Raw genomic sequence first — 12,591 nt, forward strand, 5'->3', positions numbered from 1 at the left:
GCTTATGCAAGAAGTATCAGAGGCCATATATTATTACGACTTGCATTATCAATAAAGATTTTTGAAGAGATGAAAATTGAAAATTGTGTGTTAGATGAGTTAATTGAACAGATAACTAGTCGCGATGTTTCCTACGAAGATGTTGAAGGATGTACGAGCAGCTCCAACTCGTTAATTGATCAATTTCAGGATAAAGTAAAAGAATTAAAAGCTCGAGGTCCCACGGCACAGTTATGGGTGCAATATTTTGAAATGGTATCAATAGCCCTAGATTTCATTCGCGCTGAAAGGCTGGGACTTTTTCAAGAACATTTGGATGCAGTGCGAAAAATGCTGCCCTATTTTCATGCTGGTGGTCATTTCCTATATGCGAAATCAGCTCATTTGTATCTTCAAGATATGTTAAAACTTGAGGAGACAATGGATCAACAGGCTTTTGAGAACTTTAAAAACGGATTCTTTACTGTAAAACGAACAGAAAAATTCAATTCTGGTACATGGACAGACATGGTAATCGAGCAAAGTCTGATGAAATCTATGAAGACAGAAGGAGGAGTATCTCGAGGCCGAAGTACACAAGAAAGTGTTCTATGTAAGTGGGTATATGCTATGTATGCCACGAATACAATTTGTGAAGAAATTGAACGGTTTTGTAACATTTCTTTAGATTCTGTGGACCAACATGTTGATGCTAGAGATTCACGAATAAAAAGGGATGATACTGATGTAAATGAACTGGTTGGTTGGTTTACGCTTCATAATCCCTTTCCAAATACGAATCAGTTGGTATCCTTAGCTTCAGGAATCGTTGGAAATGACCAAATTAATTGTCACCGAGCCCATGAAATCGGATTGCAATCTATGGTAAAGATAACTGGTTTGAACTTCAACGAAATAAAGTTAAAACGCGTCGATAAGGTTTTACCGCTTTCAGCCATTAACAAATCTGTCAAAATTAATGATTGTAAAGTTTCTATAGATCCAATGTTACTTTTCCAGAGAATAACTGTAAGCAAAAAATTTGAAAGTAATTTACAAGAATATCTTCAGTATGAACTAAGCCCGTATCCGACATCATTATTTGATAGTAATGGCATGAGAAAAACCACGAAAGCAACATTATATGACAATATGATGCCTGTCGTTATCGATCTTGATGAAAATATTGTAACATACATCATCGATGGTGGATTTCTTCTGCATCGCGTCGTATGGAGCAAAGACGATACTTTCTCTATTATTTTAAATAAGTACATTAAATATTTACAAACACATTATGGCTCAGCAATTGTTGTTGTATTTGACGGATATTCGGACTATAGTAAAAATATTAAAGCACTGGAACAACGAAGAAGAACTGCTGCACTTTCAAAATCATATGAAGTTTGTTTTGACGAAACAATGGTTGTGCCAATCAGTCAAGAAAAATTTTTATCAAATCGGTCTAATAAAAAAAAATTTATCGACATGCTTGTTGAAAAATTTAAAACTGTTAATATCACAACAAAACAAGACAGAGATGATGCTGATGTTCTCATCATTGACACAGCTATTGCCTTATCAGAACATCAAAAGACTGCTGTCATCATAGGAGAAGATATCGATTTGCTCGTTATTTTAATTGGACGTACTCAGTCACATCATCAGGAAATTTTTTTGAAAAAAGTTGGCAAAGGCAATGTCAAAACACAAATATATTCTACTAAAAGTTTTGACCAATATCCTCGTACTAAAAAGCACATTTTATTTTTACACGCATTCAGTGGCTGTGACACGACTTCTGCGCTATTTAAAAAAGGAAAAAAAACTGTTACTAGAGCATTGGAAAAAATTCCTGATTTAGATAAACTGGTGGAAGTATTTCAACAAGAAAACTGCCCAAAACAAACATTATTAGAAAATGGAGTGCGCATCTTGTTGGCATTATATAATGCTCCAAAATCTGAGGACAACATTGATCATTTCCGCTACACGCAATTCATCAAATTTACAAAACTAAATAAACCTGTACAACTGTCAACACTTCCACCAACAAGTGTAGCAGCTCATCAACACATAAAACGTGTCTACTACCAGATTCAAACGTGGTTAGGGAAGGACTTAGAACCTCAAGAATGGGGCTGGATGCTTGAAAATGAAATCCTGGAGCCCATACGAACGTTATTACCTCCAGCACCAGCCGAACTACTAAACGTAATATTTTGCAATTGCAAAAATGGTTGTGGTTCCCGCTGTGGATGCAGAAAATCAGGGCTACAATGTTCTTTAGCTTGCGGCCAGTGCAACGGACAAGCTTGCCTCAACGCTTCACTGTATCCAAGTAATCCCGATGAAGAAAATACATATGATCCCGATATTCTGGAAGGTTTGGAGATGAACATGACAGATAATGAGGATGATGACAATGAATCGAACATTTTTGAGCGACAAGAAGAAGAAGAAGACGAAGAAGAAGAAGATAATTAGCTTCCATTTCCAATTTCATTACAATTAAAATCAACAAAGATACTTTTGATATTTGAACTCACATTTTGATAAATGTATATTATGCCGTATTTAATAATAAATAAAAATATGTGTAAAATATATACTCTTACTATCATTTTAACTTAAAATAAAACTAAAATATATAATCCAGAATTAATAATATTTTATACTTAAATAGTTAAATATGAATAATTATATATAAATAATCAAGTTACTTACTTTAATTAAATATAAATAATTAATAGTTAGTACATAAATAATAGGCATTGTTTAATAATTATAATTTCCAAGTAAATAATTGACTTTATAACGTACTGATAACCATAACTCACGCTTGACCTTGCATTAGGCCGTATATGACTGTACGATGTGCACTTCGCGCTCTACCTTCAAAACGGTTGATCGTATGAAAAAAAAGTTTAAACAAAAGTTGCAGGGAATTTTATAGCCTACAACTTTTATAATAAATGCAAATCTCATTTAACCGATAGGAAGCCAGATATACGCTAAAAACCGATTTTTGTGACCTTTGACCTTGAATATCTTGAGACGCGGACACGATAACGATTGTGACTTTTGAGACAACATTTAGAATGACAAAACAAAGGTTCATACCAATTTGCAGCTTATTATCTTTCATTCCGAGGTGAAAGCCCTAATATGACTGGGCTATAAGTCAAATAGGGCTGCCAGTGTCAGGGCCCCGATTCTCGCGCCACCCGATATAAATATCGTGTGTGATATGACGTCCTGTCACTATCGCGCGTGCAGGTTTCTCCGTGCGCGCAAACGAGACAGGACATTGTATCGTATGTGATATGCTTATCGGGTAATTCGAGAATTGGGGTTTTGATTACCAGGTCCACGACTAAACTCAAATTATTGTGTCATTCAAACATTCTAATATTCCTATTGTATTTTATTCTAATCACCTATAGTATTTTTAGTGTTAATTCACTTGACCTTTTTAATAAAGTACCTAAAGGTACAAAAATCTGACAATAGTCAGATTTTTTAAATTTTTTTTTAATAGAAAATTTATTTGTTGTAATAATGTTGTTAATCTGGTACACCAAAATATTCAGGGTATGTTAAATAAGGAACTTGAAATTGAAATATACATGAATTGCAATAACATACATATACTCTGTTTTACTATGTGATTTTTAAGCCAGTGTTCAGTAGAACACTGGCTTAAAAATCACATCACATCATGTTTAACTTCACTAATCACCGAGTTGGTAGTTCATTTAGCCGAGTTAATTCAATACATGATGGCTCATTAATATTAATTAATAAAAATATTAAATTCAAGGAACGAAAGGACATTGTGAGCCTCTCTGTGGAACTAGTGGCCGAGATAGCTTGTATACAATTAGATCAGTTCATTATTATAAGTGTGTATAGACCTCCATCAGCACCATATGAGGATTTTGAAAATGTGATGGATGCAGTATTGTCTAGAGTTTGTAAGGGCTACAAAAGGATTCTGATTTGTGGAGATTTTAATATTAATCTATTAGAACATTCCTCCATGTGTACTAAGTTTAAAAGTCTGTTCATGTCATATAATCTCAGTAACTTGTTTATAGAGCCAACTAGAATAACACTGACCACAGCTACTTGTCTAGATAACATTTTTACAAATATAAAGCCTAACAGCAAAAGTATAATAAATCAACTAGAATCAGATCACTGTGGACAACTTATTAGTTTTGATTGGCCGACAAAGAAAACTATAACTAAAGACATCACTGTTGTACCAATTACACAGGGCCGTCTGAATTTATTTAAATCTTACCTATTTAATAAATTGCAAGTAATGCCTTTAGAGGAAAATAACCACAATGTTTTATATAATAATTTTTTTAATTTATTTAATACTGAATTAAAAAAATATTTACATCGAAGACCATTACAATTAATACTAATACCAAATTTAGTGAATGGGCTACAACTGGAATTCATAAGAGTAGAATGATGCTCTACAGCCTCTATGATGAAAAAACTTTCAACCATAATCCACTCTTTCTGGAATATGTAAAAAAATATTCAAAAACATTTAAACATGTTTGTCAAGCAGCAAAATCTTTACACTTAAGAAATAAAATAAGACATTCTAACGATAAAATCAAAACTACTTGGAAAATTATTAATAATGAAACTGGTAAAACAAAAGATCAAAACTCTGGGTTTAATCTAAATATTAATAATGTAATTGTAAAATCAAACTTAGATGTTGCTAGAGCTTTTGAAAATTTCTTTACCAATGTTCCCATATCTACCACTAAACATTTAAACTTATGTCCAACCAGGGCAATATCATTACTTTCTGCAAATGTTACTAAATGTTCAAATAATTTCCAATTTAAGTATGTTAATATCTCGGATATCATAAAGTCATTTAAAGAGATTAATGTTAAAAAGACAGCTGACCTCTGGGGTATATCTGTTAAAGTAATAGGCTCTCTGATTGATATAATAGCGCCTGATCTAGCCCTAATATTTAACAAATGTATAGACTGTGGCACATTTCCAGACCTCATGAAGCATAGCAAAATAATACCTTTATTCAAGTCGGGTTGCTCATCAGATCCCTCTAATTATAGGCCTATTTCAATTTTGCCTACCCTGAGTAAAATATTTGAAAAACTAATACTGTGTCAACTACGCGCTCATTTTAACATAAATAAAATTATACATACAATTTGGATTCACTCGGGGACGTTCAACTGTTGACGCAGGTGTTGCATCAATGGAACATATTTTTAGTGCTTGGGAGGATTCACAAGATTCTTTAGGAATCTTTTGCGACCTTTCCAAAGCGTTTGATTGCGTCCAACATGAAATTCTAATCAGGAAATTGCAACACTATGGCATAAGAGGAATGCTCAGCTAATTTTTAGATCTTAATCAAAATCAGCTGATTATCATGATGAAATGAATAAAGTTAACTTTAATAAATGGCTTAGGGAAAAATTGATACCAAATATACCTCCGCAATCAATTGTTGTCATGGATAATGCCTCCTATCATACTGTTCGAGTTGATAAGGCACCAACAATGTCAAGCACTAAGTCCGAAATGCAGTCCTGGATCACAAGTAGTTGAAAGCGCAGCTGTATGAAATAATTAAAGAACATAAACAACTACCTGTATATGAAGCAGATATAATGTTAGAAGAAAATGGCCATAAAGTATTAAGACTTCCGCCTTATCAATGTGATTTAAATCCAATTGAGCTTATATGGAGTGTGTTAAAAAGACGAGTTGCTGAAAAAAATGTTGGCCAAGAAGCTAATAAAATAGTGCAAATTACTGAGGAAGCATTTGCAACTACTACTGCAGAGGAATGGAACAAAGAATGCGAGCACGTCATAAAAATAGAAGACCAATACTACGGCGACGGCCCAGTAATAGATAGCGGAACGGAAAGATTAGAAGTAGGCGAAGATACTGATACTTCTGATAATAATATGTCAGATGTAGATGAACATAATTATTGTAAAAAATTATGAAAATAAACATTTTTAGATTAAAATCGTGTTTTGTTCTCATTGAACCTGTAATATTTTTATTTTTATTCTATACATATTTTTTTTATTAAATGAAAGATAATATTAATGATATTAAAAGTTATTCCCACGCCTTTAACAATAAAGAGGACTAAAATATTGACTGCTAGTAGTTAATAGGGACGACTCATCATATTAATTTTTTAATCTCTCTGAATTTGGAGTAATCGCAAAAGGGTAACGTGACAGCACTTATTTCCATTACTGCCAACATGACGGCATAGGAACTATTTGATGAAACGCACTATAGTACATGCAATTATCGCAAGTGAAAAAGAGATAATAATTTGCTAATTGCTTCGTATTTGCATACCAAAAACACAGAATCATTCACCAGACATGATTTTTTACCGTACACCGTGATTAATGCTTAAATACGATTCATTCATGATTTCGCATGCGACGTTTCGGGTTATTTTTTCCGAGTTCGGCTATCATTCCTGGCAAACAAACCATGATTTACCACTCAGCGGTAACCGTTCTTCGATCCTGTAAAGGAATTGTAGCAACATGCCCCTTTTTAGAGACAAACGTGCAAACACACTGCGGGAGCGAACCACTTTCGTTGGTTAGACCTCGTCTTCGAAGACCCAAACTTCTGACTAATGTTTTATTTCAGGTTCGTATGAATAAATCCATGATTCGTCACTTGACACGGTATTACAAACGGCATTTGACTTCCCTCCGTTGAAGCGTTGCAGAGTATACCGGCACCAATCTACACGAGCCGCCTTTTGCTCTTCGGACAAATTGTGGGGTACCCATCGGGAATCGGGAGCTTTCTTACACAAAGTTCATTATGTAATATCGACTGAATTGCACTCATTCCGATACTGATAACAGCCTGAATCTGCTCGTATATCACATGACGGTCAACTAATACAATAGTTTGCACAGCTGCGATGTTTTCAGGCGTGATCGCTGTTCTTGGTCGACCTGCAGAAGAAACAGTGCTGAGCGACACACGACCGCGTCGGAACCCGGCATACCAGCAGTATATTGTCCTTTGACTCGGTGCAACATCATAAATCGAAACAAGTTCACTGAGACATTTATCTTGAGATAAGCCGCAACGAAAATTGTTATAAATTATGGCACGAAAATGTTCACGCGTGAGCTCCATTTTTGTCAACGACGCGACGTGTCAACTTTAAACCAACATAGTTTTTGTTTTTGAACTTTTTTATTAATTGTATGAATGTCATTAAGGTTCAAAGAGGCCAGTTTTCAAAATCCTAAAAAAGGTTTTATTGTAACTCAATCAGAAATATTCTATTCCCGATCATTTCAGTGTGCCCCTCGTATTATAAGTCCATATAACCTTTTAAATGAAATTTCAATAATTCATAAAAAAAAACATAAGTTTTTGCCAGTAGGAGATATAGGGTAGGGTGGGGCAAAGATCCGCAGTGGGAAATGATCCGCACCGTCAATTTAAAATGATCGCTTAGTATTGTCGTGGTTTTAGACACATTTTTATGCTGGCAACATTGATAGAAGACGACTCACAAAAGTTACATGGCGTCCGACCGGCACAACAAAAACAATGAGGTTAGAATTATTTTTACTTGTTTTGATGTAATAATCCGTAGGTCATCTTCAGTTGAAAATGTAATTTACTATACGCTTTGCTTACTTTTTTACTGGTTCAATTCCATAATTCAGGTTTTGAAAGGCGATCTATGGACAATAATTTGGCCAAATGCGCATTTCTTGTTTTTAGGTTAGCTTGTGTTTACAAAATGACAAAATGGGGCAGAGCTCCGCATTTTGCATGGGGCAATGGTCCGCGCGCGGACTTTTGCCCCAAGATTTGTATTCATTGTTCTAATTTTTGTTTTTACGTTATAGAAACTACAAACGCAAAACTAATGTGAAGCCGTTCACACCAGAACTGTACTTGCAAGCCCAAGAAATGCTAAATCAGGGGCTATCCATTATAAAAATTGGGAAGGAGTTGGGATTCGATGAATCAACTGTACTGAAGAGGTGGGTTACCCCTTCAGTAAATTATTACGAGTTAGGAATCACTAACAATCTTTTATTCTGAATGTCGATTTGATTTCTTACAGGTTGAAAAAGGAAGGCGGCGCCAGAAAACTGGGCCGGTTCACAACAACATTCACTCATTTGCAAGAAAAGGATATTGTAGATCACTGCCGAACCTTGAACCATATGTTTTATGGTGTTTCCTTCCAAACGCTCCTCCGAATTCTTATATTCAAATATGCTGAAGAAAACAAGATTCGACACAACTATAATAAAGAAAAGGGAATGGCAGGGAAGGATTACACAATTTCTTTCATGAAGAGACACAAACTAAGTTTGCGAACAGCGAGAAAAACGTCAGTGGCCCGAACAATGGGTTTTAATCGCAATCAAGTGGAAGGTTTTTTTGGTAACCTAAAATCGGCTTATCGAAAATACAAGTTTGCTCCTGGTTCCATATACAACATGGACGAAACTGGAATTCAGACTGTTCCAGACTAACTTCCGAAAGTTGTGTCCGACCAGGGCCAGAAAGAAGTAGCTAAAAATGTAAGTGCCAGTAACAGTTACCGTTATCTGCTGCCTCAACGCCAACGGTGGCTACATTCCGCCCTATTTTAAAGAGGGAATCCTCTTTTAATAAAAAATGGCCCGGTCGGCTGTAAGATGGCGGTCACTGACAAGAGATATGTTGACACTCCTACATTTATTAAGTGGTTAAAACAACACGTAAAAGTTGCAGAACATGCCAAACCCACTCCGGAAGCTCCTGTTCTTCTTATCCTGGACAATCATGTTTCAATCGAATCAATATCTCAGGCTGAAGCATTGAATGTGGTTATGCTCAGCTTGCCACCCCATACGAGCCACAAAACTCAGCCACTCGACCCGGTGTTTTTTAACCCCCTCAAAACCTACTACAACGAGGTCACGGATTCGTGGCAATCGTCCCACCCCGGGCAGGTAATAACAGTTTATCATGTCGCTGAGCATTTTTAACCGGGCTTATGAAAGAACAGCTACCATTGAAAAAGCAACTGCCTCCTTCCGCGCAACGGGAATCTTTCCCCTGGACCCCGGGGTTTTCTCGGATGCTGATTTTCTTCCGAGCCAGGTGACGGATCAAAGTCCGGAAGAAGATGATATCGTTAAATAACCAATGCTAGATTTTGGCGACGATAACTGTGATGCCGTTCCCGATTGCCCTGTTCCTGAGCCTTCAGTGCTGCCTCAGGCTCCTACGTCAGTACTTGACCAAAGCCCGGAAGAAGATTTCGTCCAAGAACCAACACTAGACTTTGGCAACGATAACTGCAATTCAGCTCTCGACTTCCCTGTTCCTGGACCTTCAAGGCTGCCTGATCCTGTTCTTTCAGCTCTCGACTTCCCTGTTCCTGGACCTTCAAGACTGCCTGATCCTGTTTTATCTACTGATTCTCCTGGACTTGTCTCCACGTCATCTTTTGTGTCAGTTGTGTCTCCAGCAGTCATACTACCTCTTCCCAAAGCAACACGGCGTAAGCGGAGCGGAAGAAGTTTAAAGTCGACACTTCTAACATCTTCTCCGCACAAGAAAGCCCTTCGGGACAAAAAATTACAAGCTGAGAGGTTGGTCAAAGAAAGAGAAGATCGTAAAATTAAAAATGCAATGAAACGGAAAGACAAGCTCAAGATGGCATCAAAGCAGAAGAAGAAGCCACCACGTAGACTTCAGTTTGATTCAGATGACTCATTTCAGTCTCAGTCTATTTCATCTGGAACTTCGGTCTACAACGAGTCAGAATCTGACAGTGATCAGAAGATGGAAGAATCGTCTGAGCGGATGGTGCCTCCAAAGAGGTGCATAGGCGAATTTTGTACCGTTCGATATGATGAAAAACTGTTTCCAGGAGTTATTACTGGCGTTTCAGAAACCCATGCCACTGTATCATCAATGGTGAAAGCTGGAAAATTATGGAAATGGCCCGACCGGCCTGACATTCTCGATTATGAATCATCAGGGGATCATTCGTTTCGAGTATAAAGGAGCCAAAAAAAAACAGCACAACCCGAAATGTTTATTCAGTCACTGAACTGGAATGATTTTACTCATAACTGTGAATAAATAAACTGATTAAAGTTAATTTTTCCGTGTATTTCATTTCAATGGGGCAAAGATCCGCAGCTGCGGACAATTGCCCCGCATCTGCGGACGTTTACCCCAAACAGTGGGGCAAAGGTCCGCAAAGGCAAGGTTGTCTTTCCTTTTTTTTTCCTAAATGGTGCTTATTTCGCTAGTAATAAAATGGTATATTGTAGCACATAAATTAAGATTTCCAGTGAAGCCAAAACTTGCAGGACCTTTTACTTATTGGGAGAGAAAAAAGGTTGAAAACTAAAATTGCGGATCTTTGCCCCACCCTACCCTAGGTTTAAATAAGATTCATGAGTTGGAAAAATCTATAAAAGTAAAATCATATAGTACGGAACATTCTGCGCGGTCTTATGTCTTCCTTTTTAGCCTAGAAGATAAGGCATTCTATGGACTGCCTCGCCTAAATCGTGCCAAAAGAAGGCGAGTATGCTAGTTTGCACTGTGTCGAAAACTTTAAATATCCAAAAATACGACGACTTCATCATGCCTTACGATAATTTCACTTTCTTCATATACCAAAACCGTATAAGCAATCGCTTAGAATATCATTACTCTCGAGTAGTGATGTGCCGGATCGTCAAAAATGTAGATCCGCGGACACGGATCGGAATACAGCTATTTGATGTCAAGATCCGCAGATACGGATACGTATCTTAACTATCTTACACAATCGGTGTCGGCGCGCGCGATCTTGAGTTGAGACATGTTTCGACTTGCATTGCGCGGCGGGTTTTTTTTGTTTTGTTTTAGTTTAATGTGACACTGGGCAGCATAGATAACGCTTGTTTGGTATTGGTACATGAGTTTAAAAAAATGTTTACAAAGAAGTATAGTAGTGTAATTTGGAATTATTTTGTGATAATAAATGATGAATGTGCAAAGTGTAAAATTTGTGATGGAAAGTATTCTCGTAAAGGTAAAGGCACAACTTCCTTAAAAAATCATTTAGAAAGAAAACATCCTCAAGACTATGAATTATTCTTTAAAGAAGACTCTGCTAAGAAGAGTATCGACGAAATATCACGGCCGGGAACATCTTTACAAACGGTAAAAAGAGAATTTAAACAGACTTTTTTTAAAGAATACATGGAAAAAGCTAAAATGTGGGATAATACAAACCCCGGATTTATCAGATCTACCTTTTCAACACGTAGAAGAATTAGGGTTCTGCCGATTGATGGACCATATTGTTCCAAATTATGTTTTAAAAGGTAGAAAGTATTTAACGGACCTTGTTTGTAGTGAGCTTTACGATAAAGTGTCATTAAAAATAAAAGACATGTTACAAGATTTTGAGAGAGTTTCCTTCACATCAGATATCTGGTCTGACTCTTCATCAGGAGTTTCATTGTTATCCTTAACATGTCATGGTATTACTAAAGATTTTCAACGAAAACATATCGTTTTGAAAGCGGAAGTTCTTGAAGAACGTCACACGGGAGCTTATATTTCAAAGTATGTTAGAAGGATGGGGAATTTCGAAACAAAATGTGCACTGTATGGTAAGAGATGGGGGATCAAATTTGAAGCGCGCTTGTTATTTATCTGAAGTGCATAGTATCCACTGTACAGCACATTTGTTACATTTGGTGGTTAAAGAAGCAATTAAAAAAGTTAATAAAATTTCCATATTACTTACAAAATGTAGGAAAATTGCTGGACATTTCAACCATTCCACGATGGCGAAGCAAGAATTAGAAATAAATACAAGTTCGACTCAATCAAAAAGTTGTAAAAGTTTTGCAAGACTCATCAACACGCTGGAATTCCAGCTATTATATGTTGGAAAGACTCGATTGCATCCAGGATTCGTTGTCACTTTATTCTTCTAATAATAAAATAGAACAATTTGATGCCGATGACTGGATTTTAATTCAAGAATTAATAAAAGTGCTGAAGCCTTTGGAAGACACTACAAAAAAAATTGAGCTCACAAAACACGTGTATATCTGACGTTATTCCTCTAGTACGAGCATTGAATAAAATCTATGACGAGATTCAGAAAAATTTGGATGTCAGTGTATTCGCAGTTATGACTTTTGTATCTGCTTTGAAGAATGAATTAGAGTATCGTGTTTCTGAAATTGATAAAAATGTTTTGTTTCAAGTAGCCGCCACATTTTTAGACCCACGTTACAAAGGGAAATTCTTCAGTGAGATTCTCATAAGAGAAATAAAACAAAAATTGCTTACAGATACAGTTTTAGAAACTGAAGTAAATCTCACAGCAACTACAATCAGTACTGAAGACAAACCAATTACTGTTAGAAAAGAACATTGCACGAGCCTAGAAGAGTCTATTGCTAATATGTTAGATAGTGATGATGACGAGCAATCTGAAAATCAAATATCAGATACGAAAGGTAATTTGCTCATCGAATATATGTCAGAAAAAAGATTACCAAG

General features: G+C 36.3%; 1 pseudogene; it reads left to right on the forward strand.

The window, feature by feature from the left end:
• Positions 1–5,427: 5,427 nt before the first annotated feature.
• Positions 5,428–6,005, forward strand: LOC126973541 (uncharacterized; annotated as a pseudogene).
• The last annotated feature ends 6,586 nt before the right edge of the window (positions 6,006–12,591 follow it).

This window comes from Leptidea sinapis, chromosome 29 (genome assembly GCF_905404315.1).
Source record: "Leptidea sinapis chromosome 29, ilLepSina1.1, whole genome shotgun sequence".
NCBI classification, from domain to species: domain Eukaryota; kingdom Metazoa; phylum Arthropoda; class Insecta; order Lepidoptera; family Pieridae; genus Leptidea; species Leptidea sinapis.